Source organism: Pseudopodoces humilis, chromosome 9 (genome assembly GCF_049639895.1).
Source record: "Pseudopodoces humilis isolate 2021_Gansu_Grassland_sample_001 chromosome 9, ASM4963989v1, whole genome shotgun sequence".
NCBI lineage: Eukaryota > Metazoa > Chordata > Aves > Passeriformes > Paridae > Pseudopodoces > Pseudopodoces humilis.
This window is the reverse complement of record NC_142208.1, coordinates 21,537,161-21,544,076: the sequence shown is the minus strand read 5'-3', so window position 1 is coordinate 21,544,076 and position 6,916 is coordinate 21,537,161. Positions and strand designations below refer to the sequence as shown.

General features: G+C 36.8%; 1 long non-coding RNA gene across 1 annotated transcript; it reads right to left on the bottom strand.

Moving 5' to 3' along the window:
- Nucleotides 1-83: 83 nt before the first annotated feature.
- On the bottom strand, nucleotides 84-1,616 carry LOC148183785 (uncharacterized). Its single transcript, XR_015773242.1, has 3 exons — nucleotides 1,496-1,616; nucleotides 1,245-1,296; nucleotides 84-1,039 (listed from the first exon to the last, which is right to left on the bottom strand). It is a non-coding gene; the product is annotated as an uncharacterized LOC148183785 (long non-coding RNA).
- Between the last annotated feature and the right edge of the window lie 5,300 nt (nucleotides 1,617-6,916).

Below are 6,916 nucleotides of genomic sequence, written 5' to 3'. Positions count from 1 at the left end.
CTTTTAATTCACCTTGTTTTGCTCTTTCTGAGCTTGCAGCTTTACGACACTTGTTAGAAACTGTGATGCAATATAACACAAACTTTTGATATATGACTGAAACATCAAATATTTATTCGACATGCATTATGTACAGTTACATTGTTTCATAGAACCAATATTTTCCCCCCAGAACTGATGTGACACGTTGCTATTTAAAGTAATTGGACAAATACATAAAAATTGTGTTTAATGACTGTTTTTCTATTAAATAAAATGAGCAAAGAGGGGTTCTACTTCTACCTCCAAGACACCTGTGGATGAAAGAAAAGAAAATTAATATGTTTTTAATTTATCATTAACTGAGTTTTACAAGAGAAGACTTTGCAATTCCACACATGCATGCATCATGTAAAAGGTACTTAGAATCGGAAGGGACAAAATCCTGAGAATAATTGTTATATTACAGACAACCCACTTGGGCAGCACTGGCGTGACTGGGCTTTACACAGGTGAGTGAGCATTACCTGGGTTCTGGGGAGGCTGATCCCGGCACCTGTGAGACAGTGAGAAAGGGCAGCGTTCTGGACACTTGTGTGGCTGCATCTCTGCTGTTTGCAATTGCACACTTATGGAATAAGGACCCACAGGAGCAACTTCTTAGCAAGGTGTGTGTTTTACATTAGACCAAGTGATGTATTTAATAATGTCATTGGAGACAAGCTTAAAACATTGCTCTTGTAATAAATCAGATTTTAAGAGGAAACCAACATTTAGATGTTAGATCACAGTAAATAGTGCCGGTATCTTTCTATGCAAGCTTTGAGGATTAATTGCAAGTTCCATAAATTTACCTTTCATTTCTTTGCCCGTCTGCTTTCTCCAAACATTTCTGCCACTGCCTTCATGATGCTGCTTGAGATCAGTGGTGAAGTACCTCTGTTGCCCCATTTTCCCATGCCCTATACCTCTTTAGAAGCAATTCTCAAAGAAGTATATGCATAGGAAAAAGGAACAACGAGCCAGATCACGATCCACTCCGCTTGCAGAAAGAGTAAACCTGGAATAGAAAAGTATATATTAGGGAGAATAAAAAAATATTTATATTCCTTACACAGTACCATTTCTTATGAACTGTAAGGCTGTTAAAAACTACTGCAGACTAAAACAGAGGTTGAAATATGAGATGACCAACATTAATGCATAGCATTCAACGGTACTTAGTATGTTAAAAGTTCACCAGTGTATATTTTTGAAATACGTACAAGAAAGCGCAGAGTTCTCAGAAAAAATGAAGCGCAGCTCTGTAGACTTGACCTGAAAATTAATTACAAGTTAGTAACAATATCCCCTTCTCAGTATATTGCACCATTTTACAATATTTTATGCTTTTATATTTAAGACCTGAGAAAATACTTATTTGAATTACTGAACAAATGCAGGAGAGAAAAAAAGAAAAAGCCTATAAATTACAAAATATGGTAAAATCAGCACTACAAGCAACAGTAAGACTTACCTGCTTCGCTGTCTGATGTTTGAAGTGCAGTGACTTCGTTTTCATGAGAATTTATGCTTTGCTCAAGACCTTGAAGAAGTAGGAACTATACAGTGTTACTGTTTTCTTAAGTGATAATCGCTTTCCCCCTTGCCAAGGTATTTGCTGCACCTGCACATTGGGTACACAAAAAGTGCTGCTGAAAACATGGGAAGTATTGCTCATACGTTGGGGGAGTGCAACAGACAACAGAAGTGATAGGAATAATTAAAGTGATGTCTTGAAATGTGCGCTGAGAATGAGAATTTATCGTCTGTGTTTTCTTTCACATACATCAATGGTGTTTGCAAAGTGCAAATCTGTGAGAGGACCTTTTGTTCTCAGGGCCTGTGCTGTGCTTTCAGTCTAACTCACCCCCCTTTTCCCCTGCACACTATTTTGAGAATCTCTATCAATGTCCTTCACTTGCAAATGCGACTTTACTGGGGAGATAGCAAGGTCTGTGTACAAGGCTTTCCTCTGCTTATCCAGGCACCAGCTCCGTGCTGGGTGCCAAGGCTGGGAAACATCTTTCACCATATTTAGTCCTATTTGCTAACAAATTCATTAACTATTTGCTTTCAAGTTGCTGTCTTTCTTTTAGGACATTTATTACACAATAAAACTGCATCTCATCTCCTAAGTAATCTGGTTTATGTATTAGAAGTCTGAAGTGATCAGCTAAAATTCTTTGAAGTGGTTTGAATTAATTCAGAGAACAGCAGTATCACAAGCAATCAAAATACTAATTGTTACATGCTGTTGTTTATTCATAAGTTTGGACACTCCTGAAATTCACTGTGTGTTCTTTCAGTGTCAGAAGACTTCAAAGTTTCTTCGATTTCCTAATTTTCTTTTTTTAACCTCAGGTTCAGTTTGTTGCTTTCTTTCTGTCATAAGAAACAGTCATTGCATTCTGATTTGTATACAGTATCTTGAATTTTAAAAAAAACTGTTTTTCAGTGTAGGATGAATGTTTCCCTAGATTTTTACAAAGATGAAATTGATTCTTTCAGCTTTTCTTCACGTTCTGTGCTTGTGAAGCCATCCCAGTTGCTACCTGAACCACGTAGTTAGTTTTGTGATTTTTAATATGTAATGCTTACTTCAATCCTGCTGGGCTTTCAATCAGACAGCTGTATCACCTGTAAAAAAAACATAAATAAATATGTTGCTATTAGACAAAACCAGAAAGTGTTCAGAGATGTGAACACTTTCTGTGAACACATTTCAACAGCTTTTCATATAATAGCTGTGCCAGGGCAGTTGTCAGTTTTGGTTTTGCTGTGTGGTGTTCTGAGAGAGAGAGAGGGTTGTTTGTTTGGTTTTTGTTTGTTTTCCTGGGGGGTTGAACACAAAATTGCTGGGTTGGCAGCTGGAATATAGATGCTATTTAAGCTTTAGTCCTGAGTTCTAGGCAGGCCATCTAATGCCATGGGAGAAGCTCAGGTTAAGGGCTCTAGCCACAGAAAACCGTAATGAAATCTGGTGTGGGGTCTGAGGGCTCTGATAAGGATCCTCACCAGGAGTAATAAGGTTGTTCACTTGTGTGTGAAGGAGCAGTCTCTTGATTTTTGTGCTTTATATTTGCTATTATTTATTTGTGGATTTGGAAAGTACCTGCTACAGCTGATTTGTAATGTATCAATCTTTCTTTAGGACTCAGTTAAAGCTGGTTGTGATCTGGATTGCAGAATTAATACTTTATTAATCTGTGTTTGGTTCAGAAATATAAACAGAGCAGGCAACTTTGAAATTTTAGAAAAACAATTTAAAAGAACACACCAGTCAATCTTTTGTCTTTGATGTTGAATACAAAGTGGTGATCCTTTTTAACCTCGAGGCGTGTTTTCTGAAATTTGCTCCATTCAGGCACTCCTCTGAAAGCCACAGAAAGTTGGTAGCCAGTGTAAAATAAATAGCCTGAAATTTTAATGGATTCAAGAATTGATGCTTCCAATATTTTGTGTTGTATGTGTAATTTGATATTTAACAACCACTTCCTATAAAGATCCATGATCAGAGAGGATAAAACAAAGTTTCTTAAAAAGAAAAACAAAACCAACAACTCAGGCCACCCTCCCATCCCTCACCATCCCAGTGCACTTGTCATTAATTTACTGATTCCTGCTTTGGGGGAGAGACAGAGTTTGGCATTTTTAAACTGACACTTAAAATCTAGTGGTTTAAGTAAAGCACATTTTTAATTGCCTGTAGCTGCCAACTTTTGAGCACTCTGTTTAAACAGCCCCTTTTGAATGTTAAAAGCTGTTCTAGACTGCTCCTCCAAATCACTTGGAACCTGTCCTTCCATGAAGGATTGTTGCAGAGCAGATGCAGCCAGATGGGAAAACTGGGCTGTAACACAGAGATGTGAGTGAAAGCTCTAGATTTATCTTCCATCAGCTGCATGATTTATAATATTTGAATTGAGGGTTTGAAAGAGAATAGGTTGGAATGCAGTTTGCTGGACTTGTGTGGCAGCTTGGAAAAGTATGATTAGGCTGGAGGCACAGTTTTCAGGAAGTTGTAGTAGCAGTTTGAGAAGTCACTATTACAAAATACTGCTACTTATCAAATTAAGCTCAAATTTGTAGAATAGTATTTCTCAAAAAACTTTGGATATGGCAAAGTGAGGTCTTTTCTACCAATTTTCTCACACATTTTAAATGTAGAAATGGGGCTTGTTAGATCTTCTACTGTAGCATCTGAATTAAAACTAGAAGACTCATTCATAATTGCAAATTCTATGTAATGACCAAAAGGAGGAAGATCAGAAATGGAGTTACTGTTTGTGTATTGTGAATACAGACTGAAGAGAACTGTAAACTGGAATGGGATCTACCAGCCTACACTGCAGGCTTTCAAAATGGAACATACACATGCACACTCCTGTATAAATGGTTATATATATATATATTGGTTTCTTCTTACCTTTAAGTTTCTTTAGAGTCTTTTATTTTCTTTAGAGTTTATTTTCTTGGACCAATAGACCTTTTCTAAACAACAACAGGATGAGAATCATGCAGTTTCAGACAGCTGACATGTAAGGGTGCTTGGTGTCCACAATGAATCTGATATTCTTGATGAGGGTATGGTTGGTGCATGTACGTTTCAGTGGTTATATGTGTGAGTTCATTAGCTTTCTGTCTGTTAATTATACTCTGTCATAGTGCTTATCATATGTATTAAATGTACATTCTGAAAATAGCTTTAAAAACATTCTGAAGAATGGATGTTGCTATATTTCAAAAGGACTTTGGGTTGCAGTGGCCTGAATTTGGATTTTTCTGAGGAGTAAGGCACAAGATCTTTGTGGTGTAGGGATATTTTTTGCTTTCCAGGCCTTCCATACACAATCAGTGTCCTTTTATTCCCTATTGAGAAGGTGATTTGTACCTCTGCTTAACCAAGGATGACAACATTCATTGTTACTTTCTCAAATGAGAATCTTTTTCTTTTCACTCTACAAAAAGGCTTTGCTCATACATATGCAAAGCTTTTTTATTTGCTTTCTAGAATTCTTTCGTTAAAAATCACCTTTTGCCACAGTACCTATAAAAACTATCTTGATAGACAGGTTGCTGTGGGGCTGATCATATTGCTCATTGTGCTGACTAATATGTCAGCACTAATTAGTGAGGCTCATTGTCTCATTGCTTTAAACCCCCCCCCATCTTTTGTTTTGAACTTCAGTGCATAGAGTAAAAATTATGTATTTTTTGTTCTGTGATGATTCAGAGCCTTTCTCTCTGAGTTTCATGATGCTCTTAATGAAACTACAGCCCTACATACCCTGTGTGATTCACCAAACAAAAATCAACACACAGACTCTTGATAGGTGACCAGGGAAGCTGAGGGGCTTTGCAGGCAAAACTGCTGAATTTAAATTAGCCAGGTTATAAGTTTTTAATTTATTCTGTAATACAACACACTTACCAGGACAAGGATATAATTAAATTGCTATTATTTGTAGCATTTGTGGTAAATGTTATAAAGGAAAGCATTGCTAAAAGACACTGACTATATAACATTTATATATAATGCTTTGCAAGTTTCATATAATAATGTTCTGCCCAAGTTCAGTTTATTTTGTGGATGGAAAGTGCTTCACTGTTTGGTGCTTAAAGTCTTCGATGTTTAGCTTAAAAGTATGACCACTGCAAATTAATTTTGCAGGAAAATGTAGAGAATGCATAAAACCATCAGCATGTGTCCTTGCAAAAAATGCCCATTTGCACAAAATGCATTTATAGAACATCACATAAGTAGAAGAGAATGAACATTCCTGTTTGCAAATGCCAAGATATAATATTGTAATAAGATTTTTTTAAAGATTTTTTTAAGATTTGCTTTTATTTCTTTTTTTTTCTTTTAATTAAATTGTCTTAAAGTGAAGATGCATTAAATGAGAGCAGATAGTTGAGGCATAAATTATAAAAAGTATGCTACTGTCAGGAATGGTAATGCTCAAAGCTGCTGGAAAGAAAGCTTGCATATTTTGTCTGAAAGAATGAAGTTAGCAAATATCTTAACTGCAAAAGGAACACAAGATACAGGAGTTGGCCTTCAAAAGTGTTTTTTCTGGGCTAAGCCATGTGAACAAAGTTGTTTTTTGTGAACTGCAGGAAGCAGCTTATGAAAATCAACTGGGAAAAACTGATATTCAGAGATTTGATTCACTGTTCACTGAAGTCAGCAAAAGATTCTCAGCAAAATCACTGGAACCTCAAAATCTTTGGGGTGTTTTTTCTCCTTTTGTTCTGAGGGATATATGAAGGGCCAGTATTTTACACATCAAAGCTGAAACCCTGCTTAACTGTACAGAGGCACCAGAATTCCAGCACGACTAGCAGAATTATTTGTTTTATAAATGAAGATATTTGATCTGATTATATTTAATTATATTATATTATTTATATTCCACTAGATATATGTTAACCAAAACAAACATGTCTTAACCAACCTAAAAGATTTTCCTGTCCTTCCTGTCCTACCCAGCCTCTTGCTGTTCTTTTAAGGCTCCTATTCTTTCCAATATTTGATTTGGGATCAATATTTTTCTTCCCTGTGAGTGTGGCTTTTAGTCTTTTTTTCTTCCCTTCAAGTACTGTTTAGCTATGTGCTTGTGGGGTGATCCACTGGTGGAACTCGAACACACACAGTTACACCTCTCACTTTTGTAGAACAGAGTTGCCTTAATCTGCGGATCACTCTGGGCTACCAAAAATGGTTTCAATTTTGCACATCAGGGCAGGCTGAATTTGAGCAGTTTCTGGTGTGCCGATGCTGTCCCCTCCCTCCCTTGCAGGTGGTGTTTCTGAGCTAAAACCTGCTGCTCCATCACGCATCTCTGAAGTTCTCCATCTGGAGCATGTGATGAAGGCTGCCAGGTGCTCTTGC